A 27699-nucleotide genomic window follows, 5' to 3' on the forward strand; every position below is an offset into this window, starting at 1 on the left:
AGTGCTAAACACCACACACATACAAGATATTATTGTTTGGGATTTTGATTTTTAAGTAGTAGGTGAAGGGGAGTAGGGGGGAATAAGCCTGAGTTCTGTACCTGCTAAGAGTTCAGACAGGTTTAGGCATGCCTGGAAAGCTGGCCGGTGGGAAGGTGTGATGGTAGGAACTTGTGCGCTGGACACTGGCTCCACAGTTAAAAGCTAACCTCTGACCCTAAGGCATTTGATGTAGGGATGGCAGCTGCCAGAAGGCCTGCTGGGAACACATAAATGGATTGGCTGCTTGCCTCTCTTACCCTTGGACCATTACCAACAGCCAGGGCCAGGAGGTGGGGCTAGGCTGTAAAGCAGTTCACCTGGGGCTGTGCTGCTGTTCCTGGGATGCCCTCACTGAGGTGGAAGAGGAAACCTGTCAGGATATGTCCCCTACACCTAGAACCGTGAGGGGTATTATGAGTAGGTTGGGATTTCTTCCTGGGCTGCCTTCAGGCTGCCCTTTGTCCCACTGAGCTATGGCTTGGCTCTCCAGCCCAGCCTGACTGTGCCTCCAGAGTCCTGTCTCACAAGCTACCATCTGAGTCTATCAGCCCTGAGTGGCCCAGAGTAGGGCTGAGATTGGCACTGCTGCCCTGGTCAATAATGAGCCCTTGGGAGCTTTGTGACATTGAGCACAGCCTCTCTGGGACATTCTGTCTTGAACCCCATATCACCCCCTGATCGGCCCTTCTGGGTATGTGTACGGGGGAATGGTGCTTCTGTCTTAGGGATTCCGTGATTCAAGTGTACACTGAACAGTGGTGCTGGCTGATACCTGCCTTTGCTCAGTACCCTGGTGCACCTCCAGGGAGGACCAAGATCATTATGTGTCCAAATCAGCCAGGGGTAATGTATTGGGCTTGGGCCACAGTCATATCAGAAATATGGTAGCATCATTCAGGGGGTTCCTCATAGGGAACTATAGGCTCTCACTTCCATAACCAGATTTTTGTGATGTTAAGATCACAACTACCAATTTTAATCCTGTTGCTAAATATAACTATATATAATGTTTTTTTTAATATCAAATCCACTATGAAAACAGCATAGAAGGTAAGTTCTTAAACTTTATCATCTGATCTAGATAGCCTTTCAGTGTCTAAGTTACTCTGGGTCAGGCAATACCCTGATACTTTACATTCTTTCTCTTATTTACTGGTCACTACAACCCCATTTATAAGGTACCACTTATATGAGTACCATATATAAGGTACCATTATAATTCTCATTTTATAGGCAGGGACACTGAGGCCCATAGAGGTATGGGACTAGCCCAAAGTCACATAGCCAATAAGTGGCAGAGCTGGGCTGGTCATCCACCCCCAAAGCCTGAGAACTGCCTTTCCTTCAGCCCATTCCACTGTGGGGCAGGTCTGGCTGTTGAAATCCTTTCTCTCACGTGGAGCTAAAATCTGTGTCTCCCTAAGTCAGTCCCATTCCTATTTCTGCTTGCCCCATAGCCCACCATGACACTTCCTGGTCTCCCTGTCTTCTGGTTCAGTTCTCTATTAATGACTGGGGCACTTCAGCTTCTTCCTCTGGGAACATCTGGATCTTTTTCTGTCAGCTAAGTCCTTAGGATCATCACTGCAGGAAGATCATGGCTATGTAGCTCTCCAATTCTACAAATTCCCTCTCCAAAGGTATTGGCATCCAGTCTGTCCCACTTCTGGCAGGGTTATGTCAAGAAATAGTTGACCTAATCACTAACTTTAGATGGGCATTGCTAGAAAGGTCTTCTCTAAGAAAAATGGCAGGAAGTCAAAACAGCAGAAACAGTATTAATACTGTGCTAAGGATTGTATTGCTGTGTGGGAGTCTTCTGTCACCCCTATATTCTGACCAGAATACAGGCTTCATGAGGACAGGAATTTTTGCTAGTTTTGTTTGCTGCTGTATCCCCAGTGCCTAAAATGGTGGCTAGAATGGTAAATATTCAAATATTTGTTGAATGAATTACTAGTACAGTTGCACATCTGGTGTCACCTCTTCAAGTTACTACGGTGTTTTGGAGAATGATATGATCTCCCAAGGCCGTGGTTTAGAATTTTGTTTTCCATTACCTCACCTGCAGGTTTTTTTTAGTTTTATTGTGATTTTGATTCATAAGAAGATAACCTTAACCATATGCCAAGTACATTGGCTAAATAACTCTACCTCAAAAGCAATTTCATTTGATCTTGTAAACCTAAGTCTAAACTGGAAATTGGTTCAGCTTGATAAAGGAGCTATTGGATTTCTAGTCTTCTATCCTATGGAAATACATTCTCTGACCTTCTGCTTTGAAATTTGAGCTTGAATTCAAAATGTAAAATCACCAGGAGACAACTAAATGAGAGGAATGTTAGTCTTTACGTATTTTTCATTTTCCATACACAAATAATACATGCTCATTATTGAAATTGAGAAAATACAGGTAAGCAAAATAATGGAAATAGAAACCACTTATATTCCCACCACTCAGAGATTGTCACCACTACCATTTTTCTGTTTATATCAAATACTGAAATTAGCTAGCATGGTGATTGATTCATTTTTTTTTATGAGAAAATGAACATGGGAGATCTGGTTCCCAGCCCAGGTCGACCTGTGCTAAGAGGATCGCACAGATCTGAGTCCAATAAAGCACTGATAGCAAAGGTAAATATGATGGGGTCACCTCCAGTTCACATCTCAGAATCTCACCTTGGAGGGTGACCCCAGAAGTGGCAGGAGGCTAGACTGGGAAGTAAGGAAAACAATTTTGACCTGGCTAAGCATCCCAGATTTGACATTTAGCAAATTTCCTAGAAATGGGAGTGTCTTTTCCTGATAACTAAAAGTGAGATAATCTTGGAAGAGTCTGCCCCAAGATAAGTCACAAGTCAGAAAGACAGAATGTGCAAGCAAGGCCGTCAACAGCCCTCGTGCTCACTGTGTAATTGGCTGGTTTGTCCTGGACCAGTTTTCTTCCACCCTGATTTCCTAGGGAGGGACCATGTCACTTCTGGTTTTGACTCACTGTAGGAAGGGGTGGAGATCTGTGTGAATTGTACTGAGGTCATGTCCTTGGACATCTTAGCATCTTCAAGCTGGAGTATAGGATCCCTGGGAAGTCTGGGTCATGAGCAAAAGACTCATATTTTTCTTTAAAGTGAATGCAAATTTGTCATTCTTCTCTGTAATATTTGTCTTAATATTAAAATAATATTTTTTAAATCTTTAAGTGAATTCGATGTTCCAGGATGCTAGGCATATAGGCACATTTTGTAAATGTTGGTTGAATGAATGAATGTTATTTACCCCAGTCTTCAGGATGCACTTGCTCAGGTTGTGACTAGTTTGAAAAGGAATGATGGGATCACTGGGCTGGAAGGTAAATTAATACTCTCTGCCCTGGCTGGTGTGGCTCAGTGGTTAGAGTGCCAGCCGTGGACCCAAGGGTTACAGGTTTGATTCCCAGTCAAGTGCATATACCTGGGTTGCAGATTTAATCCCCGGCCCTGGTCAGGGTGCATGTGGGAGGCAACCAATCGATATCTATCTCTCACATTGATGTTTTTCTCTCCCTCTCTCTCTCTGCCTCTCTCTCTTCCTCTCCCCCTCCCTCCCTTCCACTCTCTCTTAAAAAAAAAATCAATGGAAAAAATACCCTTGTGTGAGGATTAACAACAACAACAACAAATTAATACTCTCTGGGCACCACCTATATGCCAGGTAAGGTGCCAGATGTTTTACCTACATAGCCTCAGTTTAATCCTTGTAACCCTACAAAGATCCCTATTTTATAAGCAAGTAATTGGAGAATCAGAGAAATTAGGTAACTTTCTGAAGGTCTGGAATGGGGCAGAACCAAGAAGAAAATCCTGGTCTCCTTGGGCTCCTGTTCTCTCCATATACCTTGTGGCCCCTTGAAGCCAGTTTCCTCATCAATATCTTGGACACTGCATGGAGGATGCAGCTCACTGCTGTGTTCTGGGGGCATGAAAGAAACTCCCCGTGTTCTGTCTTCCTGTACTGAAGACTGAAATTGCAGGGATGACAGGACTTGACCGTGGGCAGAGGAAGGCAGCACCTCTGGGGGTCTGGAGCGCATCTCTTTGTTCCTGAGTGGGCCAGGTAGGGGCACACTGGGATGCTCCACAAGGGAAGGGCCCACTTACTATGTTTTTTCAGGATAACAATCATTCAGGATCGTTGTTGGCATTTTTAGCTTGTTTAATCTTTTGAACTTTGTGCCTGAGTGTCCCTGGTTGAGGGACCCAACATGGCTTTGTGGAACTTTCCACAAAGCACCCATTACAAGGTTCTGGATTATTTGCAGATGTCAGGGAGAGGCTGTTAACGTGATTATTCAGTCCCTGAAGCAGATGTGGCCATTTCACCTTCCAAGGGGCGCGCACGATTGCGTTCTCCTCCTTCTTAGGTTAGCCTCACGGCACCCTCAACTCTTGCTTCCAGAAACTTCCCTAGAGCATAATAGGGCCTGCGGCTGTGTGTGAGGTAGATAGGGGATTGAGCCTGGAGAGCTTGATTCCTTAAGGCAATTATAAGTGGTTGCAAAAAGTAAGTATGGTGTGAAGCACTATATGCAGGCTTAGAGAAGGAGCTGGAAAACACTCTCCTGGGTGTTAACTAGCAGTGGTGTCTCCAGGAGGAAGTACACACATCTTTCAGTTCTCCTTTTACCTATCTGTGTTTTAAATTTTTCTGTCATGAACATGCATTGTTTTTCTAATATGAAAAAAGAGAATTATAAACAAATCTTATCATTGGATATTTAGGTAATTCTGACTTTTTATGAGTATAAACAGTGCAGAGCAGGAATAATTAGCTGAAAATGAGCTTAAAATTATAAAGCAAAAAAGTAGACTTCATTTCTAAATTCTGAAAAACTAACAAAGTTACTTTAAGATGTTTCAGAGGGCTATAATACGACTGCAGTGTTAGGCAGCATGGTTCCTATTCAGAAAGCAATGACTAGGCATGATAGTGGTCAACCTAGTCATTTTTTCAATAATTGTTCATCAGGTTGACCAAAGTACCACATTTAGAAACTTAGAAACTTTTCTTTTTTATGTACCTTTGGCACCCGTCACCTGCCCGGGAGTGGGAAGTAGAGACAAGAATTTCATCCTATTGTTACCTCTGAGTTTGTAGAGTGGAATTGAGGCTGAGAGACATAGACTGACAAGGTCATTTGCCCTCAGAAAGCACTTGACCCTGGTCAGTGACCCAGAAACAAGCTGGGGTGCAGGTTACTACTTCAGTGTTGAAAACATCAACTCCAGTCATTCAAATGGTTTTTTCCTTTAATACATTTTAAGTTATAACAGACTGTTACCCTTTATAAAAGAGAAAAGTGGCAAATTCTCTTTTGTCTGGGAACCCCAGCTGTTCCCAGAGCTGCTGTTGGCTAACCAGCACTCCAGTGGCCTTGAGCGCCGTATCCAGCTGTCCTCTCTCTGTCTACCCTAGCCTGAAATAATCTAGCCTTCCATCTTCTCTGTGGGACTTCAGAGCTGTCAAGCTTTACTGTGACAAAAGAAAATTGGCGCCACCATAGAAGTGTGGTTTCCAACTCAGCCAGCCATTAGCCAGTCCTTTTATTCACACTTGGCCAGACTCTAGGAACCTCATTTCCTACCGTGACTGTTCTCTGCTTGTCCAAGTCTTCCCTGCTTGTCCACCTACCATAGTCCCTATCTCCAGTGGCCTTAACTTCTGCCTACCCAGGAGAGCAAAGCATATCACGTTTTCAGCTCCTCTCTTCCTTGCTTCTAAGATCTACATGGCACTTCCAAGACCAGCCTTCCTCTTAGGATTTTCCTCCCACCCTCCCTTGCTTCTTCCAGAATCCAGTTCAATAAATAACCCTCTTTCTTTGATTCTCTAATCCTTCCCTTGTGTCTGGTTCCTTTTCTTCCCCCTCAAGTACAATTCTTTCCCATTCTAGAAAACCATACCTTTACTTTCTCTTCCCTGGAAGCTCCCACCCTGCCCTTTATAAACAAACTTTTTGAAGTTAGCCCACATTTTGTGTCTCTATTTCTTCAACTTTTACTTCCCACCAAATCTGGATTCTACCCCTATCACTCTGCAAAGACTGCCCTTGCTAAGGTCACCAGTGACTTTTTAATTGTTAAATTATTAAATGAAGCCCGGCTGGGCGTGGCTCAGCGGTTGAGCATCGACCTAGGATCCAGGAGATCTGGGTTCGATTCCTGGTCAGGGCACATGCCCCGGTTGCTGGCTGCAGCAGATCAGTGACTCTCTCATCATTGATGTTTCTATCTCTCTCTCTCCCCCTCCTTTCCTCTCTCTGAAATCAATAAAGATATGTTTTTTAAAAAATTATTAAATGAATCTTTTTGCCTGAACTGACCCATCTCTGTGGTATGTGATCCATTTCTGTAGCTCCTCCTTACTCTTGTAATTCCATTGGCATTTCTTGATGCTTCCCAGCTGCCTCCTCTGCCTTCTCTATTTGACCAATTCTTAAATACTGATGTACCCCCAAATTTTTTCCTTGACCCTGCCTTGGCTTCCTTCCATGATCTTTTTAGTGAGAAGGGGTTTGGCCTGTAGCCAGTAGCTGTACAGCAGAGAACTGTAGAGCTGGAAATCATTGGGTCTCTTTGGTCTCCAATACAGCACATAGCCATGACTTAGAGGAGTACATTTCTAATAAAGGAAATTTGGGCATTGGACCCTTAGTGGATTGGTTCCCCAAGAGTCTTATATGTGACTCACATTCATCCATAAGAAGACATCCTTTTCCTGCTCACAAGGAGACACTCTCATACTTGTCTCCTTGTGAACACATGCAGAAGGGTATGTGTGCATCTTGAACTTTACTTGTGAATGCCAAGTGACTTCCCAAAGGTTGTACACTCCTACCAGTGTGCATCCTAGTCCCCAACATCTTAAATCAAAGGTAAAGACAAAAGCCCCACCTGCCTCAATCCAGCCATCCACATCTGTTTTCTTTGTTCCCAGATGGCTACCTGCTGTTGGAACACTTCACATAGCTGTGTGGATATTGTACCAGATCCCAGTGTCTGGTCTCCGGCCTTGCCTAGGCCCTCAGTGTTGTTTGGCAGTCTTCTTGCTTAAACCTTCTGGGAGAAGTCCCCACGTTTCACAGTGAGGCTATTTCCAACCTTTCCAGGATTGGAACTTTTTCTTATAAATGACTGCTGCCAGGGCCAGCTAAATCATTTGTGGGAAATGGGGCCCCTTGTTTAAAAAACAGAAGAAAGCTTTTCCCTGTTTTCCAAGTTTCTCTTTCAACCTGTAACAGTGTTTTAAATTTGTTATTTAATATTAGTGTTGCACTTCCTCAGGCATAAGCATTACTCACAGCTTGAGTGCAGCCCCTCATGGTGACTGGGGCCCAGCCTGTGACATGGCATACACACCCAACCTTGACCCTCCCCGTGCCTGTCCCCAGACCCCTGCCAAGCGGGTTTGGCCACTGGGTAGGTAGACAGCAGAGAACCTCCCTCAGGAGGCATGACCACGAGTGAACTGAGGGACATGCTTTATTGTCCCATCAGACTTCACTTACAAAACACAAACTCAGAGATAAAATTATTAAGGATTTTGAAATGGCGACCATAGAGCATTAAATCTAGAGTGCAACTGCACTGGTTGTTGGCCTATGAAGCCAGCCCTATATGTCACACCCCTCAGACAAGTTCCGTTGCCCCCCATATTTTGGATTAGTGGAGGATCCAGAGAGTGTGTGGAGTTTTATTGGCACAGGATTCATAGTTTCTGCAAAAAGATCCCAAATTGTCAAGTTTGTGTATGGAGTTTACACCCCTCCCTTTGTCCTTCAGTGGCTTTAGCCACTTAACCTAATTCTTCTCTTGGTTCTCTTTGTTTTTGTAGTGTAACTGTATTTTTGTTCACTATGGTTACAGTCATGTAGCTAAGGCTTCAGGTACCAAAAAAACATTTAAAACTATTCTTTGGAAAAGTATCGAGACTAAGCCAGCTACAGCTCTGTTTGGCCAACCCAATGTGTGGCTTCTTGTCTAATCTAGTGAAATACAAAATCAACATTATAATCACTAGCAAACCAAAGGGAATTTTGACTAACAAAACTACACTGCAACCAAAATAATAATAGGGCACTATAAAAAATAGTGTAGAAGCTAGTTTTGAAATATTTCTGAACAAATCTGAATTAGTTTTAAAAAGTATAAGACTATTTTCTCAACAAATATTGTAACTAGGAAAATTAATTTCATATTCTGTTCAATACGGGTAGAAGGCACTCCCAAAGCACACTGAAATGGATTTGGGACAGGATGGAAAATTTAAAAAGAGCTGGGATTTCCCAAGATTGAGTAACTAAAGATTTTGTAGGAGAGATCCTGCTTGTGTGTGTGTTAATATTCTTGCTGTTTTAAAATAAATATTTGTACCCAGGCTGGTGCGGCTCAGTTGGTTGAGCGTTGTCCCTAGAGGTCACCAGTTATATCCCCGTCAGGGCACATGCCTGGGTTGCTGGTTTGATCCCCAGTAGGGGGCATGCAGGAGGCAGCTGATGGATGTTTCTCTCATTGATGTTTCTCTCTCCCTCTCCCTTCTGCTCTCTCTAAAATCAATACAGACATTTTAAATAAATAAGTAAATATTTGGCCTACCCAAGACATTTCTAAAAATAAATTGGGTTTTAGCTTTGTTTCTTCTCCTGCTCCCCTTTCCCCTGCTCCTGCTCCCCTGCTCTTCTTCCTCTCCTCCCTCCTCCTCTTCCTGTTGCTCTTTAACATTATTTGGGCTAATGTAGTTTCTTGATATTCCTATCCACTGAGACTTTCCAAAATACTGGGTTCTGTTAGTGGAAGGGTTGCTAGGAGAAAAAAAAAAGATTGCAAAGGAAGCAACAAGGAAACCTGCTTTTTTGTTTATTTGTAATGTAGCTACACATTTTTATAGTCAGTCATTAACTGTTTCACCCAAAGCCTGGGTGTCAGACTCTGAATTGTCTTACGATAAATTGAGAACAGAGTAGTTTCTTGCCTTGCCTGGAGATGAGGTGATGGTGTGGTTAGAAGGAAAGCAAGGAGAGAAGTTACATTTGTGGGGTGTTTATTATGATACTTGTTTAACACATATCCTTCTTTAATTCTCACTTGACAGGTGGGGAAACTGAGGCACAGGGTAGGACAGCCACTTGGCCAAGGCCACAGAGTGGAGAAGCTGCAGAAAGCTGTCAGCTTGAACCACTCTGTCCTTCTTGAGAACTGCAGTGAGTCTGGTGCTGAGCCCTGTGCTCTGGGGGAGGAAGCTGAATGTCTCTGAGAGCACACACGCCTCTGGTCTGGTTCTCCTTTCTTTGTTCTCCTATCAACTGTCCTTGGTCACTCAGGGCCACATGGAGATAACCTGTTTTCAGAGGCAGGCCCCTGAGAGCTCTGTGCTGGCTGAGCCGTCCAGGAGCCACAGATATTTAGAGGAAGTTCAGTTTCTCTGACCAGAAAATGAATGGCCCAAACAAGTCTTTATCCAGAGCCCAACTCGGGCAGAGTGAGTCGTGAGCCGTGAACCATGCTCAGTGGGCAAGCCTACCCTATGCGGCCTGACACAGGGCAGGGAGTGTTTTGTAGATCAGGAATCTGAGGCCAGGAGAGAAGTGATCTGCCCAGGATCCCACAGCAAAATTTGTGGCAGAACCTGCCTCAGTGCTGGGCTTCTCGCTGCCTTTGCCCTGGTCAGTGTAGGCCATGCAGTAGCAAGTGGTTTTAGACGTAGGACTGGTGGGTGTTGTCATCTCAGCATCATTCTCGTTTATTAGGAGCCGTGGAGCCACATTCTTCTTGGGAGGTGATTATACATTTCTGAAACTAAATTAATTCTTTGATGTTTGAGATCCTGGGATTTTGAGTTGTTATATGTGTCTCATGTCTCATCCCACCTCTGCTCCAGATTTTGGATGATGAATAGATGGGAGCAGTTAACCTGAAATTCCTCAGGACAAGATTTACTGTCTCTGTGGGTTGCAGGAGCTAAGAAAACTTTCTGAAGTGCCATACCCACAGAGTGCCATGCCCTGGGAAGAATCTAGCTTGGGCTGCAAGTTGAGTGAGCTAGCATTCTCTTCAGAGCACCCAGCAGGCTGCCTTCCTCCCCCCAGGGAGGAGCCATCTTGGTCACTGTGGCTTTACCTTTGGCTGTCCAGTCCTGTCTATCTGACTTACTATGTCCTGACCCTTCGGGGGCCAGCAGTATCTCTGAGATGCTGCTGGGCAAGAGCAAGTGTGCCCAGGTAAAAAGATGCCTGACTGACCATTGTCCCCAGCCACTTGCTGAGTTCCCTGCAGTCTCTCAGATTCCTGGCCTCAGGCCTTGCTTAGCAGCTCTCAGCACCTCTCAGCTCAGTTCTGGGCTCTCCAGGAGACTTCCCAGCTTCAGCCATGACTGCTCGTTCTCGCCTGTCTCTTGAATCTTGAACTAACCCTGCCTCCAGCTCATGCCTGCCCAGATGTCCTTGACCCCTCCCCATCCAGCTCCTCAGTGGCCCCTGGTTTCTTACCAAAATTCCCTGCGCTTTGCCATACCTCCTTGTTCTGCCTGAACCATCCCCCATCAAGTGGGGTCAGGGAAAACCCTATGGGATGCAACCAGCTAACTTGATACTTTGGCAAGTGGTATGGAATGGGGACAGAGTTGGGTCAGGTAGGCGCCAAAACAGCCAGATGATAGGGAGGGCAGCTGGACATGTGGCTACCCAGGAGGCCAAGGAAGTCCAATTCTGATGTGGAGTTTACAGGGTGAGCTCAGACTGGACACAGGTGACACAGCCAAGGAGGCCAAAGCCTGGGAAAGGTAGCTTGGAGGGAAGTGGTGAGTGAAAAGCAGACTGGAGGCCAGCTGCAGCAACTGAGGGTCTCTGGCTCTCATGCCTCTCAAGTGGGGATGTGTGGGAGATACAGCTGTGGGTCTACAGTCCTGACTTAAGTGTGCCCCTTATGCTATGACACAGTGTTGCCCCATCTTTTATTGTCACCTCTATGCTAACTTGAGCTGCTGCTCCTCTCCTTCCATCCCTCAGACCCACCTTCTGAACCTCTCTGATCTCTTGTGCACTCCTCTCTATTTCCCCACCAGCCCAGCCTTTTCTCCCAGCCCACAGTGCTTGACCTCTAGCCCCAGGCTGGTGCAGGAGTTGCCCTGCTGAGACCAAGAGCAGTGCCTCCAGCCTCCAGGAGGGGCCCTGCTATAGCCTGCGACTTTCTTTAGACCCTCATGGAGCTCAGTCAGACATCACCTTTCATCAAACCTGGCTAGGATACACACACACACACACACACACACACATCCCACACACCGCTCCACACGTACCTACCTGCCTACCTGTTTGCTTTTGGCTGAGTTTTCAGCTGCTTTTTGGAGTTCTATCTGGATTGCTTTTGGCACCCAGTCTGGCCAGCCCTGTTCTTGCTTCATGACCTCTCAGGACTAATGTTGCAGGGCTGAGGCTATCAAAAATGTGCAGCAAGGGCCCAGTCCATCTTGTTTACCACTGAATCCTCAGTGCCAGCATGTAGTAGGTACCCAGTAAATATTTGAACAGGGGCCTGAGTTTCTAATTGGGAGGTAGGTGGTCTCAGGGTCAGACCCGGATGATCCCACCCCTTGCTGCTGAGATGCATATCTGCGAGTGGTACAATTAAACCCAGGCATGTCCGAGGCCCTGGATGCGTCTTGGATCTCAGAGCCCTGTGTCCTTTTCATCTGACTCTGCAGTTGATGTTAGTGCCCTGCTTGTTCATGTCCTTGTTTCCCCATATGCCAGTGGGAAGGAGAACTCTCCGTGTTCTGTTAAAGACCGTGTTCTGTTAAAACACAGTGCTTTGGGGAAACATGCGCTGTACCAATGTGAGCCTTGTGCAGGAGAGAGGTCACTCACTTGGTCAGGAGAGAGGTCACTCAGTTTTACTTTATTTGCCAGAGTGACCATTCTGGGTACATGATTTCAATAAAAATTCATCAGGAGGATTTGCTGGGTTAACTAGCCAGGTGGTGAGTTGTCACCAGTGTCTCCTGGGTAAGAGATCTAGAAAGCAGGCCTTTCCCACCATATGGGAGGCTGAGCCCAGTCAGAAGCAACCGGGAGGATGGGAGGTGCTCCCAGTGTTCTGAGCTACAGAGACACTGGGTCAAGGGGAGAACGCAGATGCTGGCCAGAGCCAGACAGCAGAGCAAGGTCTGTGGTGTCCACGGAGGTCAGTGGGGCATTGGTAATGGCCTAAGAGGAAGCTCAGACTCTGTGATGTCTTGGCTGGACCTACACCCTCCTCCCACACACTGTAGCCTGGCCCTTCTCAAAGTCAAGGTGAACTTCCTGAGGAAATGAAGCCATAGAAGAACCCAGGGAAGACGACAGTTCTCACTACAACAGTGGCCCTGCTTCTCAGGCATCCCTAAAAATCCACCTGTAGACAGTTTTCTGCAAGCCACATTATTTTGTGGATGCCCATGAGAGACTGTGTGATTTAAAGAAATACTCAGGGCACCTGTCCATCAGGTGACTGGTTCCTTTGTCACTGTGATGTTGTGATAGAATAAGAAATGCATGTTCAGTCTTTATCCCCAGTTCCTGACATAGAGCTTCTAAAACTCTTGTATCTTCTTGAGTGATAAAAGTGGGAAGAGCATTTTTGGTTATTCATATGAGCCCTTGGATGCCACGCCTGACTTTATGCTGATGAGATGACTTTTGGAGGATAGAAGTGCCATCATGTGTGGTTAGGCAGTCGGAATGTTCATTCCCTCCCACCCCAACTCAGGAAGGGAGAGAGGCTAGGCATTGAGTTCCCCCCCAGTGGCAATGATTTAATGTAAAGGAATTTCCGTAAAACTCTAAATGAAGGGGTTTAGAGAGCTTCCAGTTGGTGAATAGACTGAGGTGCTGGGAGGGTGGTGCATGGACCGTCTGTGTCCCTTCCCCATATCTTACCATATGCATCTCTTCCATTTGGCTGTTCCTGACTTGTAGCCTTTATAATTAACTGGTAATAGTAAGTAAAGTGTTTCCCTGAGTTCTGTGAGCCATATAGAAAATTATGGAACCCTAAGAGTGGGGTCTTAAGAATCCCAATTTGTAGCCAAATCAGACAGAAGTGTGGGCAACGTGGGGGACCCAGTACTCGTGATTGGTGTCTGAAGGGAGGCAATCTTGTGGGACTGAGCCCTTAACCTTTGGGATCTGTGCCAACTCCAGGTAGTTAGTGTCAGAATTGCTTAATGTGAGGGAAAACCCCATACATTTGATGTCAGAAGTATTGTGAGTAGAGGAAACAGTTTTTGCTTTAGCCATGTAAATAGTAACCCCAACACATATGCCACTTTGTGGTTGAATTTTTTTAATCAAGCTTTCCTTTAGTGAAATTAATACTGTTAAGGAAAATCCATAGTGGGTGAGGGTGGATCATAGATGTTGGCAGAAGGGTGGAGAGTTGCATTCTTAGCCAAGAATGTACTGACAGAAGGGTGGAGAGTTGCATTCTTAGCCAAGTCTGTACTTTGGTTTGCACAAATGTATGGGAACCATTGCCACTGAAGGCCTTTGTGGTGCTTAAATGCAATAAAAATTAATCTTTCATGTAGAGTTGAGTGCTTGGTCCTCAGAAAGTCAAAACCTGCTGACATGAAGGATTGCTGGCTTGGCTTCAGAAGAAAGGAAACTATGAATTTGGCTTAGCAATTTTCATCAGCCTCTGAGTGCCTCAGCCAGAATGACAGTTTGACTATAGGACCATAGAGACTTCAATCAGGTTAGTGTAGTAAAGATTGGAATCTGGGTTCAGCCAATTGCTGAATGACCACCTTGCACATAGCATTAACTTCCTGGCTCCAGAATTTCACGACTCACTATAGGTTATGTAATGAGCATCTTGTCTGACAGCTCCGACCTGAAGAGTAAGCCCTGATGGTTCAGTTCCTTCAGGAGCCAAGCATGGCTCAGCATCTCACCTCCGCCTTGTCCAGTTCCTCAGCAATGTTGGGAGTATTCCTGGAGTAAGTCGCTGCACATTCCACAATCAAGGCAAGGAATGACGGTGGTTCACGTGCTCCAAGGTTGTGTGGACTCCTCTAGGATTTTGGTGTGATCACCAGTGATCCCTGTGATAGACCAGCTCAACTTAAAAAATGGACAAAGGATTTTAAGAGACACTTCACCGAAGAAAATATATGGATGGCAAGTAAACACATGAAAAGATTTAAGTTGGGTTATTTCTATTAATATTATAAACATTATATATAAATAATTGCAAATTATATATCCAACAAAAAAGCTTGTATTTCAAATATATATTAAAATATGCTATAGTCCCCCTTGGAACTTAGTGACAACAGTTTCTGTGGTGAAATGGCACAAGGTAACAACTTTGTTGAAATATCAAGGAACAGACTAAAATTTATATTTTCTTATTAAAAATATATATATACAGTCATGCACAACTTAATAGGGATATGTTCTGAGAAATGCATCATTGGTCAGTTTTGTCGTGTGAATGTCATAGAGTGTATTTATACCAACCTACGTGATATAGCCTCCTACACACCTAGGCTATGTGGTCTAGCCTATTGTTCCTAGGCTACAAGCCTGTATAGCATGTTACTGAGATTAAATCAATCACAAAACAAGAGATTAAATCAATCACAAGCGAAAATGATGCAATCAAAAGATGCAGTAAACAGGAGGTACATGAGGCTGCTTCTGGCATAACATGCATACTGGTTTACTGCAAAAATTTTTTTTATCAGTAGAAAGAGTATGCTCTAAAATAATGATTAAAAGTATAGTCTAGGTCCTGCCCAGTGGCTCAGTTGGTTGGAGCATCATCCTGTACACCAAAAAGTCATGGGTTCAATTCTCAGTTGGGGTGTGTACAGGAGGTAACAGATCGATGTTTCTCGCTCATATCAATGTTTCCTTCTCTCCCTTCCTCTCTCTCTAAAATTAATGAAAACATATTCTCGGGTGAGGATTAAAAAAATAAAGGATAGTATAGTGAATACAGGGTGGGGCAAAAGTAGGTATATAGTTGTGAGTACACAAAACAGAGTTTATTCATGTATTATTATTTATTAGTTATTGTATTATTTTCCATATGAACAACTCGAAACCTACCTTTGCCCCACCTTGTATATAAACCAGTAACAGTGGTTTTACTGTACATAATTGTATGTTATATTTTTATATGACTGGCAGTGCAGTAGGTTTGTTTACAGCAGCATCACCATGAACACAAGAATAATGAGTTGCACTATGACATGATGACAGCTTTGATGTCACTAGATGACATCTTATGGGACCACCATCATATATGCGGTCCGTCATTGCCCAAAACCCTGTTATGTGGCCATGACTCTGTGTATGTGTGTTTGTATGCCTTTTGGTGAATATGTAGTTTGCAAATATTTTCTCCTAGTTTGTAGCTTATCTTTTTTATTTTTGGAGCAGTGTATTTTGAAGCACAAAAGTTTAAAATCTTGATGAAGATATTAAGGTCAACATACTGATTTTTGTCTTTTAGAGCTTGTGCTTTTTGTGTACTGTTTAGGAAATCTTTGCCAAATCCAAAGCCACGAAGAATTTCTCCTATATTTTCTTCTAGTTATTTTATAGCTTTAGTTCCATTTAGATCCATTTTAATTTTTGTATATGGTGTGATGTAAGGGTCTAGGTTCAGCCATTTTTAGTTTTTCAAGATTCTTGGTGTTCTCACTTAGTACTGTTTTCTCCTCACCACCCCTCCATTTCCACCTCTTCATGAAGCCACCATCCTATTCCAGTAGTTGATGTCTCCTAAACTATTCAGCCTCTGACTTAAGCACTTGGTGGGGACAGAGGACTAACGCTCCTCTCCCCCCCCACCTCTGAATGCCCTGGAGCACCATCTGGCATTGATCATGGAGGCAGAGACCGGACAGCATCCCTTTGAGGCCATTTCACTCTTGATGGCTATTTCTAGTGACAATTTTTCTTCCCAGACATCTGTCTCCTGGAAGGGTCTGGAATTCCCCACTGGGAGAGCTAACCAGACTCTTAGAATTCTAAAAACCAAACTGGAATCTCAATTAGCCTGACATTCTATTGGCACTTGAAGAAACCCATGTGTGTGGAAGGTAGGCTGCTTTCCTGAGTGAGGGCAGCGGTTGCTGTCTTCATATCAGGAGTGAGCAAACTGAGGTTTCGTAAGATTCAGTGACTTGTCCAAATCACCCAACTGGCTCATCACAGGCTGTCTTCACCCCTGGGTCCAGAAAGGACCCAGGCTCAGACCTTCTCCTCCCAGGCCAGTGCTTCCCATCCTATAAATACTACAAGTTACATGTGGAATTTTTCTGCCAACAAGACAAACTGCTGCCCCACATTCTTTTATGGTCTCAAAGAAAATCATCTTCAATGGATGAAGGGTTTCAAAGGTATATTTAAGGTCTTGGGTGCAAGTCAAAGAACTAGATTGAGGAGACGTTGGTTTTCCCTCTTTCAAATAGATCTCTGGGCTTTATTTTTCCTTCTGCCTTTTGTTAGGTCCAGAAAAGGAGTGCTCCTGTAGGATCCAGGGGTCATCTTACAGCACTGAGCCTGTGGAGGAAAGGAGGTAGAGGGGGTCTGATATATGCTTCAGGCCCTCCAGGGTGCTTCACTGTTCCCATCAAGATTCAAGTTTCTCAGCCTGGCCCGTTTCCAACCCTGGCCTCTTTCCCCTGCCCTTTCATCAACCTCCTGTCCACCCAGCCATGCTGGCCCCCTCAGGGTCACCCATGCCCTTTACCTGATGTATACCCTCCCCCTTTCCTCAGCTTTGCATGCATAAGTGCTCCTGCACTCAGTCTTCCGAGAACCAGCTTGGTTCCCAGTTTCTCTTAGCTAGATGGGCCTGCTCCTGCCCTGGCATCTTCAGGCCTGGCTGTCCCCACATATACTAAGCCTGTCTCTGAGGCTCAGTCTTGCAAAACCTCTTCCTCTATGGCCTGAAACTGGTAATTAGGCTACATCCCATTTCCCTCTGCATAGCTTTCCCATGTGTCTAATCTCCACACCTAGACTGTAAGCTCCTCCTGGGCAGACAGGTCTCATCCTTCCTCATTCCATCAAATCTCCTCAGCACCTGGCATCATCCACCAATCTATATGGATCGCTTTGAGTTGTTTTGCCTGAGTCTAAGTCTTGGCAGGAAGATGAGAGGTTTGCCAGCTGCAATTTACAGTTTCCCCATGAATTCTAGAAAGAAAACAGGCAACGGTGGCACAGAGATGCGTACTGCTCTCCCAGTTGGAGGCTTGAGGTTAATAGAAGCTCATATTCATCTCTGAAGGCTAGAGAAATGAAGGTCCACTCAGGAGTGTCCTTCCCACAGAAACTTCTCCATTGCTTCACACAGAGACGGGTTGGGATAATTACACAGCATGTGCACGAATGCTTCACGTGCCAAGCTCCCAGAGAAAGTGCCTTGTCCTCCAAACTGTGCTGCCTGGGAAAGGTTCTGCTTGTGTGCAGCTTCCACTCATCTGCTTGAACCAGATTTAAAGAATTCAGAAAGCAAGTACATTATGTACCAAAGAGGGTACTTCTGGAGGGCTGAAGGATGAACCCAGCATAGTCTTGGGTGTCAGTACACTCACCGCCTAACAGGGCAGGTGACGCATGAACACACTTGAGTGTGATGCGAGTCCCTGACAGTCACTAAAGGCAAGAGCTCTTTAAGATGAGATTTCCAGAAGGGTAAGGATTGAAGAAGAAAATTTTAGGAGGAGGGCTCTGTATAAACAAAGGCAAGGAATTAGGATCATGCAGGGCATGTTCAGAGGACAGAATAGAGAATGTGTTGCTTGAGTATATGCTGAGACCAGAGCTTGGGACCAATCTGTACAAATCCTTGAAAGCCAAGAGCCAGAGTAGAATGGTGGTTGCCGGGAGCTTGGGGGAGGAGGAAGGGAAGTTGTTTAATGGCTACAGAGTTTTAGTTTTATAAGATGAAAAGAGTTTTGGAAATGGATGTTTTGGTGGTGATTGTACAATAATGTGATTGTTCTTATTACCGCTGAACTGGATATGTAAAACTGGTTCAGATGGTAAATTTTATATTATGTGTACAGTTTTTAAAAAATTGTTGAAAGCCAGCTTAGTGCTTAAGGACAGGACGTCTGAATCAGATAGGCAGACCCAGCTTTGTTGCTTCATAGTTGGGCAACCTTGGGCAAATTAGTTTATTTCTCAATGCCTCAGTCTCCTCATCAGTAAAACTGGGATGATGTTAAAACCAACTCATAGAGTAGTTGTGAGGAGTAAATGTAGGTGTTGCTGTGGTGTGCACAGTATGTGCCTGCATACAGTAAGCGATCAACACATGATCATAGCTGATGCCATATGCTATCTCTTACCTCAGGGAGCCCAGCATTGATAGGGGTGAGGATCACTGGAAAGGGCAGGATGTGAACCTAGTAGTGCTCAGACACGTGCAGTAGGCCAGTAATGCTGGGGCTGTGTCAGGAGATAGTAGGGGTGCTCTGGGAATGGAAGATGACTTTCCAAAGCCATGTGGAGCCAGAAATTAGACCCAGCTTCATCACACACACACACACACACACACACACACGGTGATTTTGAATCTACTATCCTATTTTATGCTTTCTATTTTTTCTGATATTTTTGTGTTTATTTCTCTTTTGGATTGATTATTTTTTATTATTGGCCTTTTTCTCCTCTACTAATTGAAAGTTACACACTTTGTTTGTTTTTTCCTTTTAGTGGTTACCCTAGAAATTACCACATGCGTACTTATCAAGGTCTAAAGTTAGTCAATTCCTCTACCTTCCTCTTCCCTAATGCAAAATCATAAAGCATCTTAACTCTGTTTAACCCCTCCTAACTGGTATATTATTGTCATGTACTCTAATTCTATCTCATTTTGTTGTAATTGTACAGAACCTTATAACAGTTACTATATTTCACAGCCAATGTTTGTTCAGCTCTACACTCATATTTGTCACTTTTTCTGGTTCTTTATACCTCTTGCTTCACAGATCTTCCATCTGGGATCATTTTCTTTCTGCCTAACATATCCCTTACAATCTCCATTAGTGAGAGTTCCCTGGTTACATATTCTCTCAGTTTTTGTTTGTTTGAAAATGTGTTTGTTTTATGCTCATTCATGGAAGATATTTTCCTGGATAAAGAATTCTGGGTTGTCAGCCCCTTCCACTCCCAGCTTCTCTTGTTGCTGTTGATAAATCGGCTATTAGTCTAAGATACACTGACATTTTCTCTCTCTCTCTCTTTCCCTCTCTCTCTCCTTCCCTCCCTCTCTCTCTCTCATTCTGTAATTCACTATATACATTTAAGCACTTATTTATTTTTCTCCTCTTTTTAAAAATCCTGCTTGGAATTCCTTGGGATTCTTAACATCTGTGAATGGTGTCTCTTATCAATTCTGGAAAATTCTCAGCCAATCTCTCTCTGAGTATTGCCTCTTTCCATTCTCTTCTCTCCCTCCTAGAACTCCTAATGACCATAGACCACTCTTTTCTGTGTCTTTTAACCTTGATTCCGTATTTTCTATCTTGTGGTCTCTCTGTGCTGGTTTCTGTTGCTTATATTCTAATCCATCTGACAGTTCACAAATTGTCTCTTTAGCTAAGTCTAATCTGCTGCTGCATTTAAAAATTTCAGTCATGACATTTTTCATGTCTGGAAGTTCCGTTTGCTTCTTTTGCAACTCTGTCAGATCAATCTTTATAGTTTTCTGTTTCCTGCCGATATTTTCAAGTTTGTTTCATTAAACAGAGTCAGCATGGCTGTTTTAAAATCTGTACTCAATAATTCCATTATCTGAAGTTCTCATAGGTCTGTGTCTACCGTCTGTTGTCTCTGCTGGTTCTTGTTCATTGTTTCCTTGTGTGCTTGGTTATTTTTGGCTTGTGTACTACCCCATATACTTGCATGTTTACTGGTGGGTATTTGTCGAGGCCTAGGATGAAGACGCCCTCCTCCAGAGAGGATTTCACATCCTTCTGCCTGGTGCCTCAGCGTATTAGCAGTCCGGGAGCATTTTTAACTAGATTCATAACTTGGGTTTTGAACCACCCAAATGATGGGAACTTGGGCTGCTACTCTGTGTGAAGACTGGCTTGCAGTTACAACTTCTCAGGGACAGCCCCACCCCCTTCTTTTCCATTGCCCTGGGGGTGAGGCCTTTTAGGGTGCCAGCTTAATCTAGGAGGGTCTCCTGGTAAATTCTCCACTCAGGACAGGCCCTGAGTTTTGACATTTATCCATATTCCCCCCCAAGGCCATTCAAACTGAGATTCTGATATATCTATATCAACAAATATCCACAAAGCCAAAAAAACCGCCGTGCTCCTTACCCTCTCCGTTCTTGCCTCCCTCCAGTTGTGGCCTTATTGCTTGCTCTCTTGCCAGTCCATGGATGCTTTCAGAAAGCATTTTCATATTCCACTCAGCATTTTTGGTTGTTTTCAGCAACGATATCCCCCAAAACAGAAGTTGGCAGATCTTCTTATGCTGTGTAACCTTGAATAAGTCCCTTTTCTTTTCTGGGCCTCAGCCTCACCTACTGCATAAGATGGCTGGGAGAATTAAATGAGAAAATGAAGGTAGAGGGCCTAGCATCGTTCTTGGCACACAGTGCTTGTGCTCGGCACACTTAGGCCCTGGGGGCTGATGCCCAGAGTTCCCCATCCTCCTCCAAACCCTGCAGTACCAGCCAATGTTTGACCCCTCAGACGGAAGTCTGTAGGCCAACCAGGCTGGGCCAGGTGCCAGGGCCAGGGAAGATACCTGCCTACCCACTGCAGTGCTAGAGAGCATGAAGGGCCCCTGGGGGAGTCTGGACCCATGGCCTCAGAAGCATTCCCCAAGTGCCACCATCAGGCCTACAAGGGTGTTTGAGTGCAGGTGGTTTGAGTGACTTGGCTTGTGGGCTGAACCTCTGAGGAAAACACTCCCCTTGGGTTTAGAAGTCCACTAGTGAGCATCTATTCCCAGAGGAACCACTCCCTGGGGCCAGAAGGCCAGGAGCGCCCCCCTTGCCCCTAGAGATCTAGAACAAGGGAGTCCCCTGGGGCCATGCAGGAACCTCCCACAGTCAATTCTGACTCCCCCCTCTCCATGACTGGCCAGTCCTCCCACCTGGCCACCCCTGCCAGCCCTGGTCACCACAGCTGTCCCTGACACCAAGAGTGTTTTAATGTGTCTCCAAACTCAAAGACACTGCTTTCTGTGGATAGCATTTTCTCCCTGGTGAGAGTTCCCAAAATTCAAAATATACTGTTCCCCAAGTCTCATTTGGTGTTGGTTGGGGAATTCCTGTCCTTCCCTGAGCTTAACCTCAATCATTTCTGTCCCCATGGCCCTTATGTCAGTTCCCTGGGAGGTGAGGTCTGGCCAGGCAGTCTGGACACGTATACTCCAACAGTGTGCATTGCAGGGTCCCAGCCCAGAGAGACCTAGATTTCAGAGTCAGGTAGGGTGGTGAGCAGGTTGGAAATCATTGCATTGGCTATAGAGAAGCCCAGGTCTGGAAGAAGGAAAAGTCCTATGATTATAGAACAAAGCCACTTTTTATCAAATGCAGCACTTTTTGCCATTTTACCTGTATACATGCATAAAATAGACATCTTTTTAAACAAGCTCACCCAGGTAAAAAAAGGTAGACTTCCTTACAAAATGGAAATGAGATGCAAATGTGGATAAAATGTATCAGTTAAGGGGCCCTAGTCCCTGGGCTTCTGCTGTTTATACTCTTTAAAGAGCACAACCATTCTCAGCAGGTTCAGCTATGTCCTAATTATCCAGTGGGGAATCAGTGTGCCTTCAGAGGAAAACATTACTAAGTGCTTTTAGTAAGAACTGTCTCCAAGAAATCCCTACTGAGCAGAGGAAGGAAAATTAGCCCTGCCCCAGACTGAGGCACACATTCTGTATCAAGAGGCAAACATTACTGCTTTTTTTTTTTTTAATTTGGGAATTTCTCTGAAATTCTTTAGCAAAGTTTGAACTTCTTTTAAGGCACGTCTTATCTCACATCGTAAGATGTTTTTCTGAGATTTGTTTGTGTTGTCTCCTTGGCCTGGACTGCCCTTCCTCTCTTTATCTGCCTGGCAAACCTCTGCTTTATTTCTCAGAGAGTATTCAAGCAGCCCCTTCCCACAAAGCCGCCCTGACCTTGACACACCCAATAGAAAGACCATCTTATCCAACTCTGATGAAGAGTGAGATGTGAATGAGAATGACATAAAACAGTTGCTCTTTTCATTTTCCTTCTGGTACACCTATTCTAGAACATTCTGTGATCTATTGGCAGAGCATTCTGAATTGTGTTAGCCTCTTGACACCCCCACTGGGCTATGAGTTCTTTGAGAACAGGGCTGAGTCTCCCCCATCCCCACACCCATCACCCTCACTCTCCACATCCCCAGAAACCCTTGCTGGTGGCTCTGTTGGCTGTTGGGGTCAGTGAGTGTCTGAGTGCTAGCTGCAAGCCTCCATTTGGTAGGGTATTCATCTGTCTTCCCAAAGGCATCTAATACAGAGCCCCACATGCAGTAGGTACCCTAAAAATACTTGTGAAATGAAAGAAAGGGAATCAGTTACAGATCATTTGCCGCAAAAGATGCTGAGGTGCTGAAAGTCTTAAGCACCTTTCCTAAACTAGAATGTATGAGCTTAAGAATGAGTATCTAGGACCTCACTTTGGGATGGCAGCTTGAGAAATTTTCAAGCAATGCGACATTACACAGTCCATCTCCAAGAGAGGTGCTACAGGTTACCTTTTAGGGGAGGCTGACCTTTTTTAAAAAAATTTAAAAGATATATATCTTTGTTGATTTCAGAGAGAGGAAGGGAGAGGGAGAGAGAGAGAGAGAAACATCAATGATAAGACAGTCATTGATCGGCTGCCTCCTGCACACCCCACCCTGGGGATCGAGCCTGCAACCCAGTCATGTGCCTTGACGGAGAATCGAACCTCAATCTCCTGGATCATAGGTCAGTGCTTAACTGCTGAGCCATACCAGCCGCGCTAGAGAGAGACTGACCTTTAATGAGTCCTTTGGTGGGAAACCAGTCACTAGACCAGCTAGAATGAGACCCAAGAACAACTAGCTCATGGCTGGTTCTGCTCAAGGATAAACAACAGCAGCAGCCTCCGTTGGCGTCACTCGAGTTTTGAAAAAAGTATTTATGATGGTCTATGATCAGCTGTCTGTGGCATCAGGAAATAGTTTGACCAGGGCCCAGGCTTGTTACCACTAGGCAGTGCCTCTGGCTCTTAGCTGTCCTCCCTCCCTAATGGTGCAGGGACTTAAGGCCACTGGCACACACATATGTCACTAGTTACCAACTTAGAAGCTTAAGAGGCATAAATTCTGGGTATTTATCTTCCCATATTTGATCCCCAAAGACTGATTTCCCCCTGAGCCTCTTGTACTGGCCCTTGCGTCTTCCCTGATTGAGCAGGCAGAGTGGAGACACTCACCTACCTGCATGGCCCAGCTCCCAACACAAAGACCAGCTCATCTTAAGCTGGAGCAGAATGGAAAGGCCAAGGCTGTGGGGCTGAGTGGAGATGGGGCGCCCCTGCCCAGTCAGGCCATGTTGTTGCATATATTAATAATATATTTTCATTGCTAAGTATTTTATTGTATGGATTATACCACAATTTGATTATCTCTCTGCCTGTTGATGGACATTTGGATGGTGTCTACAAGACCTGGGAAATGCAGGAGCTACTACAGATAAGCTGCATGCAAGTGTTTGTGTGGATATACACTTTTATTTTTCTTGGGTAAATATCTTGGAATGGAATGACTGGGTCATATGACAGATATATGTTTAACTTTTAAAGAAATCCCCAAACTGTTTTTCAAGTAGTTGTTCTATTTTCCATTCCCTTCAACAATGTATGAGTTTTTCACATACCCTTTTTTGACTGGCTATAAACTGTAGAGTGAACCTTCAGAATTGAGTCTCCATTGGATTTGCCCAGCTGGTGACTACAGCTAAAGCCCCAAGACATGGCCTCCTTGGGCTCAGTACCAGGAAGAACAGGGATCCTGGAGGTCCTTCCTAAAGATAGTGTCAGACATGGCTTGTTGGTCATTGGTACTGCCCCAGGGGCTGAAGAAACTGAACAAGGCCTGAGGAGGATAATGAACTAAGGCATTCCTCTAGCTCAGCACTTGAGAAAATCCTGCTGGACCTAAAGAGGGCACAGATTACAGATTACAGCCCCATTTCCACAGAAACTAATTTTTTCATAAATAAATTATTTCAGCTGGTGTCAGGGCCCCAACCAGTTGTGGGAGTGGCCCTGGTCCCTGGCTCAGAGCCATAGTCCAAGGAGGTGGTCCTCTGGCCAGACTGTTCCTGGAGGAGCCATAGAATAGAGAGTCCCAGAGCCCTTGGGACCTCCTAGGTGAAGGCTGCTGGTCTAGGTCTGTTCCCTGTAGGAAGTGACTGGGGAGCAGCATTCAGGACTGGAGGGCAAGGCCAATGTCCTTGTCCCTCTGGCCACTGCTGGGGCCTGGCCTTGATGGACAGGCAGAGTGTGATTCCTGATGTCTGTAGAGTGTAAGTCCTCCCAGAGTTTGGAGTATGCTATTCATTTGTTCATTCATTTATTCATTCATTCATTCATCGACATTCATCAGCACCTCTTTAGAACCAGAGATGAGTCAGGCAGGTTGGAGTCAGGTCGTGCAACCCTCCAAGTCCTGCCAAGGGATTTGGATGGTACTTATGGGAGGGTCACAAATGGTGGTTAGATTAGGATTGTGTTTTAGAAAGGGACCCTGGTAGCCAGTGGGGAGATGGATTTGAGAATGGACAGACCATGGGCAGGGAGGTCATTAGGAAGAAGTGAGGGAGGGTCTGAGCAGGTGGCGGCGGTGGGAGGACAAAGCAGGCACAAGGTATGGGGATGAAGGAGAGAGGAGTCAGTGCCATCAATCCTGTCGATGCCATTTCTTTCCTCTTGTGGCTTCAGCAGCACTGCTTACTCCCAGTTCACACCAAACAGTGAATGCATAAATAAGAAATAAATGGAGGGATGGTTGGAGGGATAGAGGGATAGCTATTTGGCTCAGGAGTGAGCCAAAGCATACATCTCCCCACCCACCCATCCATCACCTTCTGCCTGAGCAGCCATCCTTCACTGAGGTGAAGGTGGGGGCCACAGCTGTCCTCTCAGTCTAGCAGAATGTCACTGACTCAAGTCTGGCAGCTCTCAGCATGGACTGACTTCTGGAGGCTTAGTCAGTCACCTGTAAAACAAGGGTATTGCTATCCCTTCTTGCTCGAATTCCTAAGGCAGTGAAGGATTCCCTGGGGCCTGACTTTGAAATTGTAGGAAGGAAAAGCCTCAGTTTCCCATGGAGACCCCATCCTTGGGGGCAGAAGAGGAGGGGAGGAGAAACCTGAGCCTGGCAGGGAGATCTCAGCTTGATGCCTGTCAAGGAGCTGGGTCTCAGCTGTGATCACTGAGCGTTGACATCATGTGATCTTTTTCTGGTTACGCACAGTGAATTCTACACCATACAGGCACGTTTCAGTCATTTAGACTGACCTGCTGAAAGCTCCATCCACAGGTGACCTCAGACTGTCACTCACCATAGCCAGAGTTCACCTTCAAAATAGTGTGTAGGGGTGGGGGTCAGGGGAGGAAAGATGAGAGGGGCCATGGGCAGGGGCTGCTGAATTTGTGTGTGTGGAGGAAAGAGCGCCGGTGCCATGCAAGAGAAACCTAGAGTCCTGGGTTCTAATCCCTTGTGCCACCTCCACTGGACAGCGACAAGAGAGAATCACATTACCTCTCGGAGCTGATTTGGGCCCTGATCACAGTGGCTGTAAATTGGTGTTTGCAAGTTCTACTTTAGTCTGTGCCTTGTGAGGGTAGAGGATTGGACACCCTCCCTCAGAACTGGGACTGAGAAGGCAGAGCAAAAGTGTTCATTCTTGTTTCTCCTGCTCAGGCTGCAACTTGTCAACCAGTTGGTACCCAGGATTTATAGCCAGAGAATCTTAATGTTTCAGAGCTGGGAGGGTGCATAGAGGTCCACTCAACCTTTCATTTCATGTGAGATGAAACAGAGGCCCAGAGAGGGAGGGAGAGCAGCAAGACCCTGACCGGAAATGGCCAAGCTTGTCCATATGGACTTCAAGGGATCCCGGGGGACCTCAGAGCTGGGCATTCTGAGCTGCAGTGTGAGAGGCATCCAGTGGCCACAGAATCACAACCACCTTGGCCCTGTTCCCTGCCCTGTGGGACCACCAGCGGGACCCCTCCTGCCCTTGCCCATCGAACCACTGAGAGAAGAGAGTTTGCCTAGTCAGACCCAGTGGGTGAATGTGGCTTTCCTGTTCATCACGCTGTCCCAGTGGTAGCAGCAGCAGGAGTGGGGAGAGTGGTGCAGGCAATTTGCTGTCTCATGTTTGGGTGAGAAACTGAAGGGCAGGGTGGGGACAGGATAGGCCCAGTGCCAGGAGACAAGGCTTGTGATAAGCCAGACAATACCTAACACACGAAGCAGGAGCCTGGCTTTGTTGTCAATCCAGGGCATTCCCCTGGGTTTGAGGGTAAAGGCCAAAGCAGGCCCTGAATGGTGGTGCCAGCCTAAGAAACCCCAGGAGGGAGGCCTGGCGATGAGGTGTTTGGCCCCACGCCAGATAGTACAGGCTCGCATCCCTGAACTCGGGGAATGAATTCCTGTCAACAACTCAGGAACTCTGAAGCAGAAGGGCACACTATAAATCTCAGCAGCTATGCCAGGAAGCCCACCTATGGTGACTGTGGGGCCTCGTGTGAGTGAGGAGGAATGAGGAAGAATGGGGTGGGGCTGGACCCCAGGGAGGGAGGTTGTGATCTTTGTCCTGCGTTTGTGCAACAAACACTCCCGCAGGCTTCCTGGTGCCATGTGGGAGCTACAAATATGGGGTGCACAGTCCAGGGTGGCATGCCCTACCCTAAGCTTCCTCAGGGCTTTTCTCTGTTGTCGTTGTGTGTGTCGCCACCCCGCCCCCCCCCCCCCCCCCCCCCGCCCCGCTCAGAGGAGAGGACATGCCCTGGCTGCTTGCTGAATGAGTGATAGAAGGGAGGGGCAAGTGGCCAGGCAGATGGTCCCTCAGCCCCTTGGGCTCTCACCTCCAGCATGGGAAGGATGGTGGCCTGAGGCTCCCATATGTCCGGGTATGGAGATAGTGGGAGGAAATGAGCCACTGACCTTGGCCTGCTTGATGGTTGCCAAGCACTTCCAGAGTCAAACATCAAGTCTGACTGCTCCCGCCCTCCCCTGTAATGTCCAAATATCCCCAGCAGTGCCCCTGCTCCTGCCCCTTGACCATCCCTTTCTTCCTCTCCCAAACCCTGCCTAACCCCTAGCCCAGCTCAGTTCCTTCACTTCCTGCAGGAAATCTTCCCTGATGAACCAACCCTTGCAGACCTTCTGTCTTTATCAGCTTCTGTCACTGTACCAGTCTTAGGCAGGATGGGGAGCTGGTGTGGGAGGCAGCCAGAGAAGGAAGGTAGGAGGAGAGTAAGGCCTCAGCCAGCATATCTACAGTTGGGCAGGGGCTGGAGGGTGCCAAGACTCCCGAGAAAGCAAGCCAGAGGCAGTGGTCACCTCTCTGAAATCTGC

The 27699-nt window shown here is 45.8% G+C and overlaps 1 long non-coding RNA gene across 1 annotated transcript in view; it reads left to right on the top strand.

Annotated features, from left to right (window-relative positions):
- The window catches only part of LOC308547606, a 62727-nt gene that overhangs the window by 8904 nt on the left and 26124 nt on the right, over nucleotides 1-27699 (top strand). The window lies entirely within an intron of this gene.

This window comes from Miniopterus schreibersii (assembly GCF_964146895.1).
Source record: "Miniopterus schreibersii genome assembly, chromosome: 18".
NCBI classification, from domain to species: Eukaryota; Metazoa; Chordata; class Mammalia; order Chiroptera; family Miniopteridae; genus Miniopterus; species Miniopterus schreibersii.